The 23,523-nt window shown below is 38.6% G+C and overlaps 1 protein-coding gene across 1 annotated transcript in view; it reads left to right on the forward strand.

Moving 5' to 3' along the window:
- The window catches only part of Il2ra (interleukin 2 receptor subunit alpha), a 45,965-nt gene that overhangs the window by 11,229 nt on the left and 11,213 nt on the right, over window positions 1–23,523 (forward strand). The gene's annotated exons all lie outside the window — the stretch shown is intronic.

Raw genomic sequence — 23,523 nt, forward strand, 5'->3', positions numbered from 1 at the left:
GGGATGTCCATCTTCTCCTGCCTCAGACAGTAGCACTCCTGGTTCTTCAGCCTTAAAACTCTGGGACTCGAGAATGAGTGGCTCCCTTGATTCTCAAACCTTTGGTCTCAGATTGAATTACACCACTAGCTTCTCTGGTCCTCTAGCTTGCAGATGGCATATTCTGGAATTTCTCAGCCTCCATAATCATGTGAACCAGTTCTCATTAGAAATTCCCTCTTACGTATCTATATATCCTATAGATTCTGTTTTTTTAGAGAATGCTGATTAACTCAGTTAGCGAGGCCAAAGACAAAACACACAGGGAGTTCCTTTCATTTAGATACCTCACAGACTCCTCAAACTCCACACATCCAAAATTGTCCCCTTAAGCCTGCTCTCATACTCTATCTGTATTTCTTTTTCAATGAATAGCTCCTCTATCTACAATCACGCAGGAAATCTGGCCTTCCTTGCTCCCAATGGAGCTCCAATTCCTGGAGAGTTCAACCTTTAAAGTCTCCTAACATTAACTGCCTCTCCTTTCACCTCTCTCTCACTCATCACCCCAGATCCTTGCTCTGCATTCTCATAATAGCCCCCCAACACACACACACTACGTGAGGCAGGACAGATACACGACACAGGCAATAAAAGGTCAGAGGCCACAATGGCCACAGGAACAGGATACAGCTAGCACACAATTGGAGGACAGGTAAATGAATGTGTGGTGGTTAGTTTTAGGCTACCTGGTTCCAAGACCTGGCTCTACTAGTGACAGGCTGTGTGGCTCTGGAAAACCACTGACTCATCTGTGGATCAGTGGATTCTTTTGGATTCTTTTCCTATAAATGCAGACAAGAAGAATACCTTGCACAGTAATTATTGCATAATTATTATTTATAACTGCATTAATATTATACTGTAGTATTTTGTGATATATATTTTAATTATGTTATATATTTAAATTTTATTAATATATAATAGTATTAATCACTATACTACAGAATATGTATTATGTATTTATAGTTTAATAGTATTGATTATTATACAATAGTGTTAGCAACACTTGTCATGATTGCTCCTAGGCTCTTGTCATTTCCTATGACTTTTCCTCTTTCTGTTCCCCCTCTGGTCTCTACCCTACATGTTTATTTACTTGGTTTTTCTTTAAAATCTCAGGGGAAATTCCATTGATATCCAATTGAAACTCTCCTAATTGCTCAGAACAGTTTGTCTCTTTGCCGAAGACTGTGTGTGGGATTCACCCATTTAATCTATTTCTACTAAAAATAGCACTCTGTCCCAAGAAATTGGTTTCAAAGATTTGAGGGAAAATGGCTTTCAGACTTCAGAGAAAGAACGAGAGTGTATTTCTACTCCCCCCTCCTTGTTTTTCTGATCTGATAACACTTTAATTTTAATTGGGTTGACATTCTGTGGTAAACTTGTGGTTAACTCTTTTATGCACCGAAGCTTGTTGTCAATGGAGGAGATGCAGCGTTAGAAGATAATCAGACCCAACCATTCATTTGCTGAAGCAATTGAGATTTCCATTCTAGAGAGTGTAGAGATAGCTGTGTGGAGGGATACTTTTGGTTTTCAAAGTAAAGAGAAAATGGTTAGGAGAATTAGATCTCCTAACCATGTTTGTTTGTTTATTATGACAAGTGCTGATTATGGCACACGTTTCTCTCCAAAAGGATCACTCCTATGATCCTTTTGGCTATAGGAGTCACTCCTATGTGGCTTGTGGAAACTCTGACCATTTGACACTTTCAGGAATCAGGGCCTTGTCTGTGATGCCAATAATTCCCTACTTTCCCCCCGGTACTGGTTTAAACATGGGGATAGGCAAGTGCTTTTGTTTTTATTTTATCTTTACCTTTTTTGCCTGGTGTGGCCTCAAACTCACAATCCTTCTGCATCATATCCTTCTTGTAATAGCTGGAATTACAGCTGGGCCCCACCATGCCTAGCTCCTTAAATTTCCTTAAAAGAGAATAAGAGTCTTCACAACACTGCATTTTACTTTTGTTCCATTTCCTTCAGCGTTTATACTGGCAAATGAAATACTACTTGTTTGAACAAATGAACTAATGGATAAAATTACCAATGTCAATGCCAAAACACTCAAATACTCAGTGCCTACTGCAGCTCATTACAAAGGAGCTAGGAAGCCAAACAAGGTCTATGAGTTGCTCTTAGATGCTGATCTAGGCAAAACCCAGTGGGTAGAGGGTGGGTAGGACTTGAAGTCGTCTTGCCGCCACTTGTATTTTGCACTATTCCATTCTTTGACCTAGTCCATATGCATTACACATTTTTATTTCACTGTAATTATGCCACTTTAAGTCCTCTTGCCATCTCCTTTAGGAAGATGCTTTAGGCTTAACCATTTTGCTTAATTCGACTGCTGAGGATTGAGAGTTGGGATGGAGGAATGAAGCTGGGAATCCAACTTTCCTGGTGTGGATGGACCACTGGTTTTTTTCTCTAGTAAATATCCATATTCACAGCTGGAAGGACTGGGCCTGAGTTTGTCACTTCCTTTGGAAGAACCTTCAGAAAAGAATGTTATCCAAGGATTTGGAGGTTGGCATGAATGATCCATTTGTTCCATAAGTATTTTTAAATTATTAAAATTTCAAACAATACAAAAATACATAAAGATTTTTATAGTGCCCCATCACAATTCAGTAAATGTTTAAGCTTACCTTGGTTGCTTTATGTTCTTTTTAATTATTTATTTTTTTGGTGGTAATGGGGTTTGAACTCAGGTTTTTGCACTTGCTAGGCGGGCACTCTACCACTTGAGCCACACCTCCAGTCTTTTTTTGCTCTGGTTATTTTTGAGATAGGATCTTACTTTTTGCCTGGGGTGGCCTGGATCATGATCCTCTTATTTATTTTCCTGCAGTAGTTAGGACAACAGGCACATGACACTGTGCTCAGCTAGTGGTTGAAACAGGGTCTTGAGAACACTCGACCCCCCAAGTCCCCGCCCCACTCCAGCTGGCCTGGAACCATGATCCACCTGATCTTAGCCTCTCAAGTAGCTAAGATTATAGGTATGAGCAACCAGCATGTGGCTTGCCTTTTTGTTAATTTCTAACATATGTTACAGATACAGTGATGTTCCACTGTGTCTAACCCAATCCTTTTTCTTTTTTTTTATTATTCATATGTGCATACAATGCTTGGGTCATTTCTCCCCCCTCCCTTACCACCCACCCCGTCCCATCCCTCTTCCCCCCACCCCCTCAATACCCAGCAGAAACTATTTTGCCCTTATCTCTAATTTCGTTGAAGAGAGAGTATAAGCCATAATAGGAAGGACCAAGGGTTTTTGCTAGTTGAATAACTCAAAATGGATCAAGGGTCTTAATATCAGACCACAAACTCTAAAGTTGATACAGGAAAGAGTAGGAAATACTCTGGAATTGGTAGGTATAGGCAAGAACTTTCTCAATGGAACCCCAATCCTTTTTCTGCTCAAGTAATTGTTCTCTAGAATTTGCATTGTATCTTCAAATGCAATATATTTATTTATTTTAAGTATACCGAAAAAATATTTCCTTTTACAACTTGATTTTTTTCACTCAACCCTGTGTTTTTGAAATTTGGTTTTTTTTTTTATTCATTTATTCACAGGCATGTACATTGTTTGGGTCATTTCTCCCCCTGCCCCGCAACCACCCTTTCTCCCACTTCCCCCTCGTTTCCAGGCAGAACCTGTTCTGCACTTTTCTCCAATTCTGTTGAAGAGTAGAAATAAGCAATAATAAGAAAGACATAGCATTTTTGCTAATTGAGATAAGGATAGCAATACAGAGAGATTCCTAACATTGCTTCCATGTACAAATGTGTTACAACCCAGGTTGGTTCATCTCTAACTGATCTTTACACTGGTTCCTGATCCCCTTCTCCTATTGACTGCTGTTGCTTTAAGGTTTCTGTATTAGTTCCTGTGGAGTGGGGACATCAAACGCTTTCATGTTTTGGGTTTTCTACCTATCCCCATATCTCCCGTATGTGCTCTCCCCTTGTCATGTGACCCAAGTCCAACCACATTGCTGTATTTGCCCTAGATCTAAAGTCTGCATATAAGGGAGAACATATGATTTTTGGTCTTCTGAGCCTGGCTGACCTTGCTCAGAATGATGTTCTCCAGTTCCATCCATTTACCTGCAAATGATAACATTTTGTTCTTCTTCATGGCTGAGTAAAATTCCATAAAATACCACATTTTCTTGATCCATTTGTCAGTAGTGGGGCATCTTGGCTGTTTCCATAACTTGGCTATTGTGAATAGTGCTGCAATAAACATGGGTGTGCAGGTCCCTCTGGAGTAACCTGTGTTGCATTCCTTTGGGTATATCCCCAGGAGTGGGATTGCTGGATCAGATGGCAGGTGTATGTTTAGATTTTTAAGAAGCCTCCAAATTTTTTTCCAGAGTGGTTGCACCAGCTTGCATTCCCACCAGCAGTGTACAAGGGTTCCTTTTCCCCCACATCCTTGCCAACACCTGTTGTTGGTGGTGTTTTTGATGATGGCTATGCTAACAGGGGTGAGGTGGAATCTTAGTGTGGTTTTGTTTTGCATTTCCTTTATGGCCAGAGATGGTGAGCCTTTTTTCATGTGTTTTTTTGGCCATTTGAATTTCTTCTTTTGAGAAAGTTCTATTTAGTTCAGTTGCCCATTTCTTAATTGGTTCATTGATTTTAGAAGAGTTTAGTTTCTTAAGTTCCCTGTATATTCTGGTTGTCAGTCCTTCAATGTATAGCTAAAATATTTTCTCCCACTCTGTGGGTGGTCTTTTCAATTTAGAGACCATTTCTTTTGTTGTGCAGAAGCTTCTTAATTTTATGAAGTCCCATTTGTCCATTCTTTCTCTTAGTTGCTGGGTTGTTGGGGTTTTATTGAGGAAGTCCTTGCCTATACCTATTAGTTCCAGAGTGTTTCCTGCACCTTCCTGTATTAACTGCAGAATTTTGGGTTTGATATTAAGATCCTCGATCCATTTTGAGTTGATACTAGTACAGGGTAATCTAAGACATGGATCTAGTTTCAGTTTCTTGCAGATGGATAACCACTTTTCCCAGCAACATTTGTTGAAGAAGCTGTCTTTTCTCCATCGTATATTTTTGGCCCCTTTGTCAAAAATGAGAAAATGTGGTATCTATACACAATGGAATTTTATGCAGCCATGAAGAAGAACGAAATGTTATCATTCGCTGGTAAATGGATGGAATTGGAGAACATCATTCTGAGTGAGGTTAGCCTGGCCCAAAAGACCAAAAATCGTATGTTCTCCCTCATATGTGGACATTAGATCAAGGGCAAACACAACAAGGGGATTGGACTATGAGCACATGATAAAAGCGAGAGCACACAAGGAAGGGGTGAGGATAGGTAAGACACCTAAAAAACTAGCTAGCATTCGTTGCCCTTAACGCAGAGAAACTAAAGCAGATACCTTAAAGCAACTGAGGCCAATAGGAAAAGGGGAACAGGTACTAGAGAAAAGGTGAGATCAAAAAGAATTAACCTAGAAGGTAACACCCACGCACAGGAAATCAATGTGAGTCAATGCCCTGTATAGCTATCTTTATCTCAACCAGCAAAACCCCTTGTTCCTTCCTATTATTGCTTATACTCTCTCTACAACAAAATTAGAGATAAGGGCAAAATAGTTTCTGCTGGGTATTGAGGGGGGGAGCGGGAGGGGGTGGAGTGGGTGGTAAGGGAGGGGGTGGGGGCAGGGGGGAGAAATAAACCAAGCCTTGTATGCACATATGAATAATAAAAGAAAAATGAAAAAAAAAATGAGGTGGTTATAGTTGTGTGGATTCATATCCGGGTCCTCTATTCTGTTCCACTGGTCTTCATGTCTGCTTTTGTGCCAGTACAATGCTGTTTTTATTGCTATTGTTTGTAATATAGTTTGAAGTTGGGTATTGTGATACCTCCTGCATTGTTCTTTTTGCTGTGTATTGCCTTGGCTTATTGCGGTCTCTTGTGTTTCCAATGAACTTTAGGGTAGATTTTCAATCTCTGTGATGAAAGTCATTGGGATTTTGATGGGAATTGCATTAAACATGTAGACTGCTTTTGGTAGTATATTCATTTTTAGTATGTTGCTTCTAATGATCCATGAGCACGGGAGAGCTTTCCATCTTCTGTGGTCTTCCTCAATCTCTTTCTCGATTACAAGGGTTTGTAATTCTCCTTGTAGAGGCCATTCACATATTTTGTTAAGTTTATGCCTAGGTATTTGATTTTTTTTGAGGCTATTGTATAAATGGAATTGTTTCCATATATTCCTTCTCAGTTTGTTCATTGTTGGTGTATAGAAAAGCTAATGATTTTTGTAAGTTGATTTTGTATCCTGCCACCTTACTGTAGCTGTTTATGGTGTCTAAGAGTTTTTGGGCAGAGTTTTTTGGGTCTTTAAGGTATAGGATCAAATCTGCACATAGGGATATTTTGACAGTTTCTTTACCTATTTGTATTCCTTTTTCTTCTTCCTGCCTAATTGCTCTGGTTAGAAATTCCAGTACTATGTTGAATAGGAGTGGGGATAGTGGGCACCCTTGTCTCGTTCCTGATTTTAGGGGAAATGGTTTCAGTTTTTCACCATTAAGTATAATGCTGGCTGTAGGTTTGTCAGAAGTAGACTTTACAATGTTGAGGTACATTCCTTCTATTCTTAGTTTTCTTACAGCTTTTGTCGTGAAGTGCTGTTGGATCTTGTCGAAGGCTTTTTCTGCATCTATTGAGATGATCAAGTGGTTTTTGTCTTTGCTTCTATTGATGTGCTGTATTACAATTATAGATTTGTGTATGTTGAACCACCCCCTGCATCCCTGGGATGAAGCCGACTTGGTCATGGTGTATGATCTTTCTGATGTGTTGTTGGATTCAGTTTGCCATTATTTTATTGAGGATTTTTGCATCGATTTCATTAAGGAAATTGGTCTATAATTCTCCTTTTTGGAGGTGTTTTTGTCTGGTTTTGGGATGAGAGTAATATTAGCTTCATAAAATGAGTTAGGCAGTGTTCCTTCCCTTTCTATTTCATGGAACAGTTTAAGGAGGGTTGGTATCAGTTCTTCTTTAAACGTCTGAATTCAGCAGTGAATCTATCAGGTCCTGAACTTTTCTTTTTTCGGAGACTCTTGATGGCAGCTTCAATTTTGTTTTGTGTTATAGATCTATTCTATTAATATTCTATTAATATCCTCTTGGTTCAGTTTTGGATGGCTGTAAGTATTTAGAAATTGGTCCATTTCTTCATAATTTTCAAATTTACTAGAGTACAGGCTCTCAAAGTAGTCTCTGATGATTTCCTGGATTTCTGTGGTGTTTGTTGTTATCTCCCCTTTTGCATTTCTGATTTTACTGATTTGGGTTTTTTCTTTCCTCATTTTAGTCAGGTTTGCCAGGAGTCTGTCAATCTTATTTATTTTTTTCAAAGAACCAGCTTTTTGTTTAATTAATTCTTTGTATGGTTTTTGTTTGTTTGTTTGTTTCTATTTCATCGATTTCAGCCCTTATTTTAACTATTTCTCTCCTTCTGCTTGTTTTGGAATTTGCTTGTTCTTGTTTTTCTAGGAGCTTGAGCTGTAGTATTAGATCATTGATTTGAGATCTTTCTGATCTTTTAATGTATGCACTCATGGCTATAAACTTTCCTCTTAGGACTGCCTTTGCTGTGTCCCATAGGTTCTGAAAGGTCGTGTTTTCATTTTCATTAACTTCCAGGAACCTTTTAATTTCCTCTTTTATTTCATCAATGGCCCATTGATCATTGAGCAATGTGTTGTTCAGCTTCCAATTGTTTACATGTTTTTTACTGCTGTTTTTGTTGTTGATTTCTAGTTTTAATCTCTGATAGAATGCATGGGATTATTTCTATTTTCTTCTTTTTGCTGATGCTTGCTTTGTGCCCTAAGATATGATCAATTTTGGAGGTTCCATGAGCTGCTGAGAATAATGTATATTCTGCAGAAGTTGGATGAAATACTCTGTAGACATCAGGTAGGTCCATTTGATCTATGGTGTGATTTAGTTCTAGGATTTCTTTATTGATTTTTTGTTTGGATGACCTATTGGTGATAGGAGAGTATTAAGGTCTCCTACCATCACTGTATTGGAGTTTATATATGTTTTTAGGTCCTTCAGAGTATGTTTGATGAAATTGGGTATATTGATGTTGGGTGCATATAGGTTGATAATTGTTATTTCCTTTTGGAGTATTTCCCCTTTTATTAGTATGGAGTGCCCTTTTTATCTCACTTGATCAATGTAAGTTTGAAGTCTACTTTATCTGAAATAAGTGTTGCTACCCTTGCCTGTTTTCAGGGGCCATTGGCGTGGTAAATCTTCTTCCAGCCTTTCACTCAGCCAATGCTTGTTTCTGTTGATGAGGGGGTCTCCTGTAGGCAGCAGATTGTTGGATCTTCCTTTTTAATCCAGTTTGCCAATAGGTGTCTTTGATGGGGGAATTAAGTCCATTAACATTCAGTGTTAGTATTGATAGGTATGTGGTGATCCCTGTCATGTAGCTGTCTTTGTTGTTTAGGGTTTGATTGTGTGTAGCAAAATCAATGTTACTCTCTACTTCCTTGCTTTTTCCTCTCCTGTGGTTTGGTATTGCCTGCCCTTTCATGGTTTTATTTGGTTTCACTTTCTGTGTGCAGTATTCCTTGGAGAATCTGTTGTAGTGGTGGCTTGGTGGTCATATATTGTTTTAGTTTCTGCTTATCATAGAAGACTTTCATTGCTCCACCTATTTTGAATGATAGTTCTGCTGGGTAGAGTATCCTAGGATTGAAGTTATGTTCATTTAGTGTCCAGAAGACCTCACTCCATGATCTTCTTGCTTTGGAGGTTTCCATTGAGAAATCTGCTATGATTTTGATGGGTTTACCTTTGTATGTTACTTGTTTTTTCTCTCTTACTGCCTTCAGTATTCTTTCTCTAGTATCAGTGCTTGTTGTTATAATAATAATAATATGTCATGGGGTAGTTCTATTTTGGTCAAGTCTGTTTGGTGTCCTGGAGGCTACTTGTACCTGGATGGTTTTCTCAAGATTTGGGAAATTTGCTGTTATTTTGGATTTGAATTGCTCTTATTTTTTGAAACATAACAAGTATGTTTGTTTGAGCTCCTTCTGATTTTTAAATATATTCATAGCTATAAACTTCCCTCTTAGAATTGCCTTTGCTATATTGCATAGACTCTGATAAATGGTATTTTCATTTTTATTTAATTCTAGGAATTTTTAATTTCTCCCCCTGATTTCTTTAGTTACCTGTTTGTTCAAAAGTGCATTGTTCAATATCCATTAGTTTGAATGATTTCTGTAGCTTCTCTTGATGTTGATTTCTAGTTTTATTTCATTATGATTTTATAAGAAATTATTTCAGCTTTTAGTATTTGTTAAAACTTGGTTTATGGCCTATTTTTAAAAAGTTCCGTGAGATTCTGAGAAGAATGTGCATTTAGCAGCTGTTGGATGGAGTATTCTGTAGATGTCTGATAATTCCATTTGATCCCTAATGTAGTTTAACTCCAATGTTTCTTTGTTGATTTTTTTGATCCGGATTATCTATTGGTAAGAATGAGATACTGAAGCTCCCCAAGGTTATTGGATTGAGGCCTGTCAGTCTTCTTATGTCTACTAGTGTTTGTTTTATGAATGTGTGTGCACCAATGTTTAGTGGATATATATTTATAATTGTTATATCTTCTTGATTGATTGTTTCCTTTATCAATATATAGTGACCTTCTTTGTATCCTCTAATTTTGTCAGATAGGAGTTTAGCTACTCTTGCTTGCTTCCAGACTCAATGTGCTTGGAATATTATTTTCCATCCTTTCATACTCAGTCTATATATGTCTTTGCAAGTGAGGTGAGTTTCTTGCAGACATTGGGTCCTTTTTATTTTTTTTAATTCGATCAGTCTGTCTTTAAATTAGAGAATTAAGACCATTTACATTCAGGGTTATTATTCAAAGGTATATACTTTGTTGTTTTTCTTTTGGTCATTTAGAATACCATATGTTTTCTTCTATCTCCCTTATTCCTCTTAAAATTTTGAGGGTTTACTAAACTACTAATGTTTAATCCTTTCTTATTCTCATTTGCTAATCTAGTCTTCTCATGATGTTTATTCTTTTCTGAGCTCTCATTATTTTTTCCTTCTTTGTGGAAGGATTCCTTTAATATCTTTTGCAATGCTGACTTACTGGCTACAAATTCTTAATTTACATTTGCCTTGGAAGATCTTTATTTCTCCTTCAATTTTGAAAGATAACTTTGCTGGATACAGTAACCTCAGTTGGTAGTTGTTTTCTTTTAAGGCTTAAAAATACATCATTCCATGACTTACTGGTCTTTAGAGTTTCTAACAACAAATCTGCTGTCATTCTGACAGATTTGCCTTTATAAGTGATGAGGCACTTCTTTCTTGCTGATTTCAATATTTTTCTTTATTCTGTACTTCTGGCAATTTATCATATGATGTAGAAAGATTCTTTTCTGAGTCTATCTATTTGAGGTTCTAAACATCTCCTGTACCTGGATGTCCATATTTCTCCAATACTTGGGCAAAATATGGATATTTTTCAGTGAATAGGCTTTATTTGTCTTTAGCATGTACCTCAGCTCCTTCTTACAGATCTATTAGTCATAAGTTTGGTCTTTTAATTACATCCCAAAGGTCTTTTGTGTCCTGGTAATAATTTCTTATTTTTTTCTTTATTACTATCTGAAATAATCAACCTTGTCTTTGGACCCTAATATTCTTTCTTCTGCTTGATCAAGTCTACTGGAGAGACTTACAACTGACTTTTTTATTTGATTTATTGAGCTTCTCATTTCCAAGATTTCTGTTTAGTCATTTTTAAGGATCTCTAGCTCTTTATTGAATTTCTCATTCTTATCTTTTACTGCCTTCTTTATTTCTCTCAACTTTTTAAAATATTCTTTTGGAAATCATGATCTTTTAAAAGAAAGATCACTGTTGAATTCTTCATATGGTATTTCAATATATTTGGAGTCAGCTATTAGAAAGTTATGAACTTTGGGAGGAGTCATGTTGCCTTTTCATATTTCTTGTTTTGAGATTTGTGCATCTACTGGAATGGATGTTTCTTACAGTTTTGAGCATGGGTCTTCTTGTGGAATAACTTTCTCTTGATGTCCCCTGAATATTGGTTTATTTAGTATTGAGCTTAATTCTAATTGGGCTACTTTTTGTAGCTCCTTGAGGCTCCTTAAGCTGTATTTGGTCAGTTTTGATTCTGTGAGTACTGTGTAAGAACTTGAGGGACCTGCTTACCGGTAGGGCTCAGGTTCCACTTATATGAGCAGAGTCCTTCTAGGAGTTCTGGAAGTAATGTTGTGATAGCAGAGCTTATGAAATGTATTACCTGTGGTTACTGCTCCAGATTTGTCAGGTCAGCACTGTGATTTGTAAGGGTGTGAGAGTGGCTTATGCTAGTGTTTCTCATGTATTGAATGACCACATCAGTTGCATTTCTTTCTGTTGTTGCTATGTGGGGGAATATCAACTGGTAGGTCCTCATGACTTCCTACCTGTGCCTCCTTGAGTCTGGGATATCAGTTGGGGGTTTATCTCTTCCCCATTCTTCATGATGAGGCATCTGTCTAAGTTTGAGTGGGACATACATGGAGTACAGTATAATTTCTCTTAACTGGGATGAGGTTATATCTCAGTAACAAAGCATCCACCTATGTGTTTAAAATGCTGGGCTCAGGAACTAGAGAAAAGGTTAGATCAAAAAGAACCTAGAAGGTAACACACATGCACAGGAAATTAATGTGAGTCAACTCCCTGCATAGCTATCCTTATCTCAACTAGCAAAAACCCTTGTTCCTTCCTATTATTGCTTATACTCTCTCTTCAACAAAATTAGAGATAAGGGCAAAATAGTTCCTGCTGGGTATGGAGGGGGTGGGGGGTAGAGGGAGGGGACGGAGTGGGTGGCAAGGGAGGGGGCAGGGGGGAGAAATGACCCAAGCATTGTATGCACATATGAATAATAAAAAAAATTTTTAAAAAGAATAAAACAGTAAATATTGAAAAATAAATAAATAAAAATAAATAAAATGCTGGGCTCAATGCCCAAACACTGTTTCAGGAGGAAAACATAACCAACAGTAACATCAATAACTTAAAAACAAAGCAGATCCAGACATATAATAAAACCTATTAAAAATAACAACACCAATGACTATAGAAAAGTAGAAAAGATAATATGGAATAGACTAAAAAGATATTCATTAGTGAGAGTAGTATTAATATGAAAAAGGAATAAAAATGAGAAGGAAGACAGAAAGATACAAGTTAGATAATTAATAGACACGATTAGATAAAATATAAGAAAAATAATGAGAGAATGAAACAAAAACAAATTTGAAACAAAAAAAGGAACAGAAAAAAAAGTCAAAACTTCCTCCTTGCTGAGGAGATGGAGATGCTGCTGTCACTGGAGCCTCTGGCCATGAAGTCTGCCTCTGGGTCTAAATGCTTGCCCACATTAAGAGAAAATGACATAATATATAGAAAAATGGAAAAATGAAATTATTTACAGTTTTGGCCAAAACTGGGAAAAGATAAATTCTCAATCTCTCTCTGCCCTTGCTCATAGCAGACTCACAATTTATAGAAAAGGTTAAAAGAAAAGCCAGGAAATATGCATATGGAAATAGTCTTTCTCCAGGGAGATGAGTCTTTCTTCTAGTGCCAGGACTCCTACAGGTGGCCATCTTCACTCCCAGCATGGAGTTTATCTTGAGGACTTCTATATCCTAGCCTTCTACCCCATCCCCCCCACTACACTTCTTTCCTAGGTTTATGGTTTTGGAGTTTACCAGATTTGGGAAGGAGGTCGGCAGTGTATTATGTTTCTTCTCAAGTCCAGTCAAACAAATCAGACAGGGCAGAATGGAGGCTCCTCCCCTACCCACCTTGACAATGACTCCTACAGGGGTATATTAGTGCCAGTGAGCCCTATGGGACTGGGATACTGAGCCCTTAGGAGCTTCCCAGGAGTCTCTTCACTGACTGAGCTTGTGGACCACTTGCATACATATGACCCTCTGTCAATGCATACATGGGTATGGGAAATGTCCAAGCTAGTGACATATCTTCTAAATGTCTCTGAGCCTCTGAGTTTGGGGAAGGTGACTAAACCAAAGCAATTTGTACTGTGAGGGAGGGGGAGCTGTAAATATCAATTGATCCACAAGTCCCAGCTATGTCTTCCCAGCTCCTGAAGGAATCCACACACATCCGGTTTTGCTCCTCTTCTCAGGACAGCCCATTGCTTTTAAATGGAATATCTTCTGCTTCCTGCTACATAGACTTGTGTCTGCAAACTTGTGTCCAAGTTACAATCAATTTACTGGACCCACACTGACTCTTGGAGTGGCTGTCTGCTGAGCCACTGAAGAGGACATAAAACTGGGAGTTGGAGATATAAAAATAAAGGTGGTTTATGATCCACCCAGGAGTAAGATCGGACTGTAGGGCACTTCTTAAGATGGCTCCCCATGATGGTCCCTATGACTAAGCTGGCAAGTGTTGGAGACCCCTTCTTTACCACCAGCTTGCTACATAGATCACAAATTTCTGCATAGACTGTCTTAGACTGTATGTTTGCAAGGCATCAAATTCTGCACTCATGGAGCTTGCCAAGACTTTCCTTTTTTTCTCTCTCTCTCCTTTTTTAATGACTCTGCTAAGGGGGATCTTCCCCCTTTTCCTTCTGTGCAGCTAAGCACTTAACATTAGGGCTCTCTGTTTCTCTTGTAAGTCTAGAATCCAATGTTTCTAGGTTTCGTCTAGTCTCTGACTATCTGCTGGTGAACTCTAGTGCCTTTCCATAATACCCTCTTTATAGCCACATACCTGTTGTTTTGTTATAGTCTTATGATACAGGAAAGTGCTGGGTGTTTCTAATCCACCATCTTCCTGCTTTCCATTTGGTATTTGGAAGTGGGTCTTTGGGAAGTGACTAGAATTAGATGAGGTCATAAGTGGGGTCCCCTTGATGGTATTAGTGGCTTCAGAAGAAGAGGGAGAGATATCCAAGCTAGCACTCTTGCTCTGTCTTGCCATGTGTTGCCCTCTGCTTTTTTTTGTTATTGTTTTTTGGTGGCATGAAAGTTTGAACTCAGAGCCTCACACTTGCTAGGCAAACATTCTACCATGTAAGCCACTGCTCCAGCCAGCCTACCCACCCTCTGCCTTATTATGATGCAACAATAAGGCCAGGCAGACATCAAGCACATGCTGGTGCTGAACTCTTAGACTTCTGAGCTTCCAGAACCGTGGGCCAAATAAACTCCAATTCTTCATAAATACCCATCTCAGGTATTTTATTAAATCAACAGAAAATAGACCAAGACACGCAGATTCAAAATTATTATAACTTCCTCAAAGATTTTGATCTCTGAAAATGCTGTTTTGTGTAGTCCTAGGTAGTTCACCAGGGATTGAGTGCCAGGCCTTCAACATGATAAGCATGCACTCTACCACTGAGCCACACCACCCTTTCCAGCCCTGTCTACTTTCTTTTATATTAATGTAGATGTGGAGCTTTCTTTTGATAAATATTTGCCTGCAATGTATTTTCTAACCTTGCTATGCAAGCTTCACATGTCACTGGGTTTTAAAGATCTCTTGAGATAACAGAAACTGGACTTTGGGGTTTTTTAGGAAAAGGGTTTTCCCCATTCATTTGGATAGCTCTAAATCTACTCCATTTATACTTACTGCACTATATTTGAACTTAATCATGTTATCTTATTCATGGATTTTGTTAACCATTATTTTTGTTGTTCTATTTATTCTTTCTTGTCTTGTATGGAATTGATTGAGTTTTCTTTGTTTCCTCCTTTCCTTTTGCTGTCTTATACATTTTAATTCTACTTTTATAATTGTATCATTTAAGGATACCAAAAGTAATCTTAACTTTAAAAGTCCAGAGCTAATCTCTCCCTCAGTTCCAGGATCCTGTGTTCAGACTTCACATTTCTGGAAACTAAGAATTGATAAATGTTAAAAAAAAAAAAAAGACATAATTTTCTATTTTATTTTCTTCTTGGCTATAGCTGAAATGCCCAATTTTATAAATGATTTTTGTACCTGGCTACCTTACCTAACTTTCAATACTTCTAACACCTTAACTAATAATCTATGTTTTCCATGTACATAATTAAATTACTCACACAGAATAATTATTTTGTTTCCCTTTTTCCATCAGTTTTACATTTTATCTCTGTTAGCACTTTTATCAGATCAATCATGATGTAAATCTTTCAAAGTTAGTTGTAGTGAGGAAAATTCAAAGATACTACTGGGCCTTTGATTATTGGGGAAAAAAAGGATAGATTTAAGGACAGAGAGAAAAAAGGCAAAATGGACAGCTAAAACAGTATATCAGTGATATAATTATCATGTACTAATGGCTAAGAGAACAGAAAAATATTTTATATATAGACACATAACATAATATATATGAAATAGTTTAATAGGTTATGTGGCAGCCAACAACCAAAAATGACCAGAAGTATTCAAACTAACCATGGTCATCTGGTTGACAGTGATCAATAAATTTACTATACAAGTAGATTTAAAATCCATGATAATCTACTCATGTGAATATAGGTGAGAAAAAAGAAACTAATTTAGAGTTCTCACAAGTAGTTCTTAGAAAATGAATTAAAAAGAAATTCTATTTCCTGGTTCTTACACAATCAAGCTTAAAGTAATTAGAATTTTAAATATTTCTTTCCAGCTCACATAGTAACTTTACATATTTTATCAGTTAGTTTTAAAAACAATACTGCTTAAAAAGTAACCTTAGAAAAAAATTAAGATTTGTGGAGTGTTTTACAGATTTCGATTTCACTTACATTATTTCAGCGAACACATTTCTGTCTTACAACTCACGCTCCAGCAAAAGATTCTACCTGTAGTCCATTGAACACAGATTTCTATTGCACTCATCCCCTTTGTCAGGATGGCCTAGTCTGCCATTTGCCCTTCAAACACTGAATGGTCAAAGGCAGTCTTCATTCCATTATCTGACTCCTGGGCACAGGGGCAGAATTCTCATGACAAAGTTCCATATCAAATAAATCAATATGGAAAAGGCAATGACTTGGGGTATTGAAGAAACTCCTATGGTCACCTGGCTGGTTACTGGCTCAGAAAAATCTGCCATCTGCTATTTGGTTGATAACTCAATGCCCAAAGTACAACAAGGAAATACAGTCAACAACTCTCACCAAGAACCTAGTGTATATCAGACAAAAACACTTCCTGGATCAAAGGAGAGTAGGGGAGGTTTGTTATTGTGGTGTAACTAGAGAGAAATTACAAAGAAGTGCATATCAGATTTCACCTCTGGGCCATTTATTAAGTCAGTGGTGTGGTAAGTTCTGAGCTTTAGGTGTTTGATTTGGCCCAGTATTTTAAAGGCATGATGGGAGGCAGAGAGAAATGATCAATGTTATTGCCACACGGCAAGTCTTGAAAGTCAGTGGCAATGAGGGAAGATAAACACACGAGTATTGTCAAGGCAGGAAGTGTCGTTAGAATCCTGCGAGTTGATTGGATCTAAGGAGAGGTATAATTAAAATGATGCTGAAACTTCAAGTTCTGCTGATTCAGATAATAAGGGTCATTCAGAGAAATAGATAGGGAGAGAGTGTTTGTGTGTTTGTTTATTTTTAAATTTTTATGTTTAGATGATCGGGTATTTGCAATTCTGTCCCCTTCCTCTTTGTTTCTTCCAGACACACTCATGTTTCCTATATGAATTTCCTAAAAAGAAGTGAAATCTTTTAAAAAAGCAATGAGAACAGCAACAGTAGACTTTCATGTGACTCCTGTCCCACCACCTTGATCTATGCAGTTGGGCAAGTTGGTGTCTTTGAACTTCATTCTCTGGCTATAGATGGTGGGGGTGACAATAACTACTACCTTCTGGGTCCAAGGCTAGCATTGGAGGAAGTACATACAAAGCAGGGCTCACACGCCGTGGCTATTATGACATAAATAACTCAAAACAGAAGGCATGAAGCTCTCTGACATCTTCAAAGATAATGATCACTAAACCACAACATCACACCAAACACCTTCCCATACCCAGATAGTTTAGATATTTGAGATACCTCTCTATGAGAGTTAACCTTCAAAGTGGTGGTGGAGAGAGGGCGGTTAAAAAGCACACTGTTTCCCGAAGATTATGCTCTCTGAGATGGAAAATCTCTGGGCTGGGAGTCAAGGAACTTGGCTCTAACCTCAGACTTGTCACAAACTAACAGAATGCTCAGAACCTCAGTTTTCTTATCTATGACACTACCAGTTTTCAGGTCATTTCATACCATCAAAAGACATATTCAAGCTGGGTGCCAGTGACTCACACCTGTAATTCTAGCTACTCAAGAGGCAGAGATCAGGAGGATTGTGGTTCAAAGCCAGCCTGGCAAATAGTTCCACGAGACCCTATCTGGAAAAACCCTTCACTAAAAAGGACTGGTGGTGTGGCTCAAGGTATAGGCCCTGAGTTCAAGCCCAGTACCGCAAAAAAAAAAAAAAAAAAAAAAAAAGACAAGAAAAGAAAAAGAGACATAGGCAGCATGTTCTATGGTATTTTGTTTTGTTTCAAAACACTTGTTTTCTATAAGGATGAAGCACTCATTTGGGTTTCACACAACTTTGGTATTACCTTTAGGGTCTGCATTGGATCTGATGCAGAAGACAGTGATTTTAAGATGAAAACCAGATCATTTCTTTATCAGGTGACCCAAGCTCTTAATATACTCCTATGTCCTTTGTAAAGTTTAGTAGATGGTCATCTAGGAGTTTCTGTGCTCACAGTTATTCTAATCTTCATCCTTTATCTACATTATGTAGATAGAAAAGAGGAAAGACAGGAAGATGAAACCATTTTCTCAGTGCTGGCTGGGCTATGGGTAAAACAACTTGACCTTGATTCACCCACAGTGCAAAGAATCTTATCTCAGCCTCAGTCCACATCCTTTGGAAGCCCCTTCCTTTTCTTTGTCTTTCATGTCACTCACATGGGCCATAAAAGACAGGTGAGGTCTTGTTTGAATGTTACAGAAAAAAAAACCAAAAACATCACTCAGGCCATGAATGTCTCTCATTCACTCATCTTTCCTCTAGCCATGAATTTAGCTACTGAGTAAAGTGCTTGGGCACAAACTACTCTGTGAACACATTCAGTGACCCTGAGGCCCTGCTTGCTGTGTACTGAAGGTTAGGTGGGTCCTTAGGAAGGGGGCAGATGAGGGCGGGGTGCTCTAGCAAGGTGCATTCTATAAACCCTTGCTACTCTACAGATGGCTGTGGACCAGCAGCACTAGCATGATTTAGGAGGTTGTGAGAAACAGTTCTAGAAGTTGGGCATGATGGCATGCATCTGTAATCCCAGCTACTCACTCAGAAAGTAGAGGCAGGAGAATTGAGTTTGAGACCATCGCAGGCGAAGTTAGCGAGACCCTATCTCAAAAGAAACAAAATACAAAAAGACTGGGGTGTGGCTCAAGTGGTAGAGTGCATGTAGCCTGTTCAGCTCTAGGTTCAATCCCCAGTGCAAGGAAGGAAGGAAGGAGAAAAGAAAAAAAGATAAAAGACATGAAGATGAAACCATTTTCTCCCTATGGGATCCCAGTCCACAAAATCCCTAGGTGATTTGGACACACACTGTGAGCAACCTCAGCCTCAGACCTGCTGACTGTGGAGCAACCAACTTGCATGTCACTCTCCAGCAATGACATTGTCTTGATGATCTAATGTCCAGTTGTTCCCCAAGTATCCTTCAAATCAGTATTCTTAGTTAGCTCAAGGGACACAAAATTATCTCAGGGCAAAATGAAATTTAGTTCTTTTCCCTTTCTAAAACTGAAAAATAAAGGGTGATAAATAAAGGGACAGCTTTTATATTGGGAGAGTGGAGCTGAGGACATATGATAAAACCAAATAAAAGGTATCCCAACTCCACATAAGAGTGTGGTCTAATATTCAAGAGGAAAGAGCAGATGCCTGGGAGTCAGAAAAGCTGGTTTGATTTCCTAAATTTGTTAAGTCATTCTGGTCATCCATGACATAAGAACAAAAATGTCTGGTCATCCCCTATCTAGCATAGGCATAGGAAGATGGAGAAGTTGAATCTCTAGCAATCCACTGGTAAGGGACCCACAGTGGAAAGACAAGTGTGTCTGAGGGTCCCCCATCCTCACTCACCATTCTACCTGACCTGTTCTGTGCTGTAGGCCAGAGAAAGGTGGTTCTCCAATTGCTGTTATTCACCAATGTGTTAGTCAAAGAAGTCAAAAGCTCCAACAGGGTGTTATACTCCAGTTGTGCAGGGAATTCCTAGAGGCAACAAATCCACAAATATCCCAAAGAAAGATGCATCTGTGGCAGTATTTCAGGGATGGTGAGAGAGTTGAGGTATGGGAAAAGCAGGAACAAGTGGGATCCTGCCTGCCTGTGGCTTTCAAATTACCATACATGTAAAATATCTGACATAATGCAATGCATTGAACACTGAAAGAGCTAAGTTTAACTCTTTTAGTGCATGTCTCAGGCTGAACCCCTAGGGTTATAAGGGTTAATAGTAATTTCTGGCTATCTCTTTTTCCTCTACCCACATAAAAAAGTGTAAAAACTAAAAAACAAGGCCACATAAATGCACCTTGGTGCCTGCAATAGGACTCTTTTCCTGGAAGCCCCATATTCCAAGCACTGAGTGTTTACACTTCTCCATCACCTACTCCCAAAGTAGTAATTTCACATTTTACTTTACTCCAGAGAGACTAGACACCTCACTCTCAGAAGTGAAAATGACATCTAAATCCAAAATTGTACCAACAATTAAATATTACAGGGAGGAAAATGCACACTTATAGTCTCAGCCACACAGCAGGCAGGGATAGGAGGCTCACAGTCTAAGGTCAGCCTTGGGCAAAAGCACGAGACCCTATCTGGACAATGAACTAAAGCAAAAGGGCTGGGGTCAAGTACTACCACCAAAACAAACAGACAAAAATATGGGGAGAAAATACTCCCCTTCCTACCTTCTAAAGAAAAGTTTCCCAAGTTTCCAGGACCGCTATGGTGGGAGCTGGGAGAATTAGTAGAGCTTAGAATTGTAAATGACCGGTGGACAAAATGATTGATGTTAAAAAAATTCAGAGCCACCAGTGGAAGGAAGAAGCAGATCTGGAAAATTAGGAGCAAGAGTAAAGACAGAGAAAAGTCAATGTTAGCTGAATTTGCAGGAAGTACTTTCAGTTTTTAATGAATAAAAATAGAGAATGAAAGCAGCTGCCACTCTGCATTATATATTTCTAAAAAGAGTGATTATGTAGGGAAGAAGTAGTTAAAGATCTTTTGCTAAGTCATGTAAGTGGAATTCTCCTTTGTTACCTCTGAGAGAATTCTAGACAAATTATTTTTTATTATTCTTTGGATGGTGTACTACTATTTCTTTTCTGACATCAGACTAAGAAGAGCTAAAAAAAGAAATCCAGACTTATTCCTGTTAGGTTAAAAAAAGGCAAACTTCCAGGGCTTCCTTTCCTACACACTCTTCTACCTCCCATTTTCTTCAGATTATATTTGGAACACCCTTAGTAAGACTTTCAGGAAAAACGGATTATAGACAAACTCCTTGCTTGTTATTCAGCTATAGAGCTGAAGTTTCCATGTTTCAATTCCAGGAAAGATTCGTTTGTGACAGGAAAGTCTGTGAGAGTAGGAAGTTCTGGAACTTCCCCTTGTCCCAATATGACCCCTCAGACGTTGAGGTTAATTTATGATGACTCTGAAAATTTCCATGGCTTGTCTAGAAAAACACGCCACCATGTTAAAGTGTTTCTAAGGGTACAAAGCTGCCTCAAAAATAACTCATCTGACCTTTTCCAATTTTAAGTATTTAGAAACTTCCATGGCTTGTGGTTGAGATGCTAAATTTCAAATGCATCTGAGGTCAGTCCTTGACTATTTGTGCTAATAAATAATTAGTGAAGAATTGCTAAGTACACTTTTTATTGATTTTGTTGAGGTGAAATTATTTGTAGAGAAATGAACAGATCTGAAGTGTACAATTTGATAAGTTTTGACAAATGTGTACACCCTATAATCAACATTCTATCACCTTATTTCTCCCTTCCAGTTGACACCACCTACCACAAGATTCTGCTGTCCTGATTTCTCTGTATTTAAGTCTGTCTCTTCTTGAACTTCATATAAATGAAATCAAACAGCATGCACTATGTTGTATCTAGCTTCTTTTGTTCAACACGTATTTCTGAGATTCATCTGTGTCTGTGTGGCTGTAGTGCACTGTTTTGATGATTGAATGGTTGTACGGATGTATCATACTCTGTCCATTCTGCCAATGATGGATATTTAAGTTGTTGAGTCCATTATTAATAAAGCTACTGTAAGTATTTTGTAAGAATCTTTTTGTAGACATATCCTTCCACTCTGCTGAGATAAATACCTAAGAGTGGAACTGCTGACTCATAGGGTAGGTATATACTTTTCTTTTAAAAAGCTGGGCTGAGCTACTCACCCAGGCCCCTAGGATCTGTTTCTAGTCACTGTTCTCTTAAGTGGGTCTCATCTTCCTTTCTTTACATATCTGTGATTTTTAAGTTTCTGGGTATTATGAATTATTATAGACATTCTGCACGATGTTATTGACTTTTGTTCTCACGGCAAGTTGAATTTAGAGGACTGGTGTAGCCTCCTGTCTGGCAGGTGTGGTTTTTGTCTTTGTAAGAACTGTTCTATTTTAGTTTTGAAATTCATTCTAGGAAAGTGTTTTTCTCTAGAGCAGGATTGGGAAGCTACAGCCCACAGGTAGCTTTTGTGATAAAATGTGATGTCACTATTCTCTCAGTGCCCACAACAGATACTCTTCTAGATATCACTGATTTCCGCCCTGCTTGTGTGCAGCCCAACTGGTGGCTAAGAACCTGAGGTGAATCCCTATGTATACGTCTGGTGTCCCTTTTGGGCCCCTCTCCAGGGCCCCACCTTATAGATCCCAGGCATACCAAGTCAATGAGGCCACCACGGTGCTCAGGTTTCACTTTCATGCTGCCTGGGAGGAAAGTGACCCAGGAAGACACCAAAGCAACTGTGGGCCCTTTTTACCTGCTCTTAAGTAATGTAGCTCTGAATTACCTGTTGCTCAATACCTGAAAACTTTCTATACATATTTGGTCTGGATTTATAGTTGTTTTCAGCAGCAAGGTAACTTTGGTCCCAGATATCCTGTCATGGCCAGAAGTAGAAGTCTTCATTGGCTTTTTGGTTATTATCAATGTAGTATTAGCAACAGATTTACCTTCTGTCACTTAAAACATTGGATGGTGTTGACATATGACAAATTCCAGCAAACAGTACCAATGACATGGGCAGTAGAGAGAGATGACCTCCTGCAGGAGTTGAAGGTTAAGGCAAACTTCAGCCCGGTCTCTATCTGAGTTACCCATTCTCTTTCCCTGGGTTGCCAAAAAAGGAATTAACATATATTCCATGCCTACTACTTGCCAGGCCCTCCAAAAGTTTTCCTAATATATTATTCCATGTAATTTTTAATCAGTAAAACTGTTATCATGACACCTATTTGACAGAAAAAGAAGCTGAGCAGTAAGAACAATAAAGCTGGTGGAGCTGGAATTTAGAAATCCAATATCCTCTTCTGTTCACTCTGCTGCCCTGCTTGCTTTATCAGATGTTACTGAGTATCTGTGTTACCTGTTCCACCATAATTGCCACACACATTTAAATTGCTTTTGTTTAGTACCTCCATGGTTAGAGGTGAGTCAAGCTATCCAAATTCCCCCCTAGCTTTAGTCCTTAAGGAAGCTGGAGGGTCTGGAGCCACTATGCGGTGTGGTCTTCAGAAGGCCAAAGTGCTGGATAGGGTCTAAGGGCAGAGAAGCTTCACTTCAACTGAGTGATTAATTAGTGTACTAATCAGTGTTCTCCAGAGAACGAGAACTAATAAGACATTATAACAATGATGTAATATAATATGAATTTCTTAGTAAATCGGCTCACGTGGTTACCGAGATTGAAAACTTCCATGATGGTCATCTGCTGCTACAGATCCAATAGCGATGACTCAGATCGAGAAGCAGGGGCCTCAGAACCAAGGAGAAAGACAGTACACCCTCCAGTCTGAGAGCTGCTGGTGCAAGTCACAGAGTCCAAAGGCCAGAGAATCTGGAGTCTGTTCGCCAAGGCAGAAGTGGCAAAAAATGCACCTGCTCTGGGAGGAAGAACCAGAGAGAGACAGAGAGAGAGAGAGAGAGAGAGAGAGAGTGTACTTTCCCCTTTTATGCTTTCTGTTCCATCCAGATCCCAGCAAGATTGCATGGTGCAATTATATTTTGCTCCATATTGACCTCTTGCTAACCCACAAGCCAATTGTCTCTGGAAATGCCCTC

This window comes from Castor canadensis, chromosome 15 (assembly GCF_047511655.1).
Source record: "Castor canadensis chromosome 15, mCasCan1.hap1v2, whole genome shotgun sequence".
NCBI classification, from domain to species: Eukaryota; Metazoa; Chordata; class Mammalia; order Rodentia; family Castoridae; genus Castor; species Castor canadensis.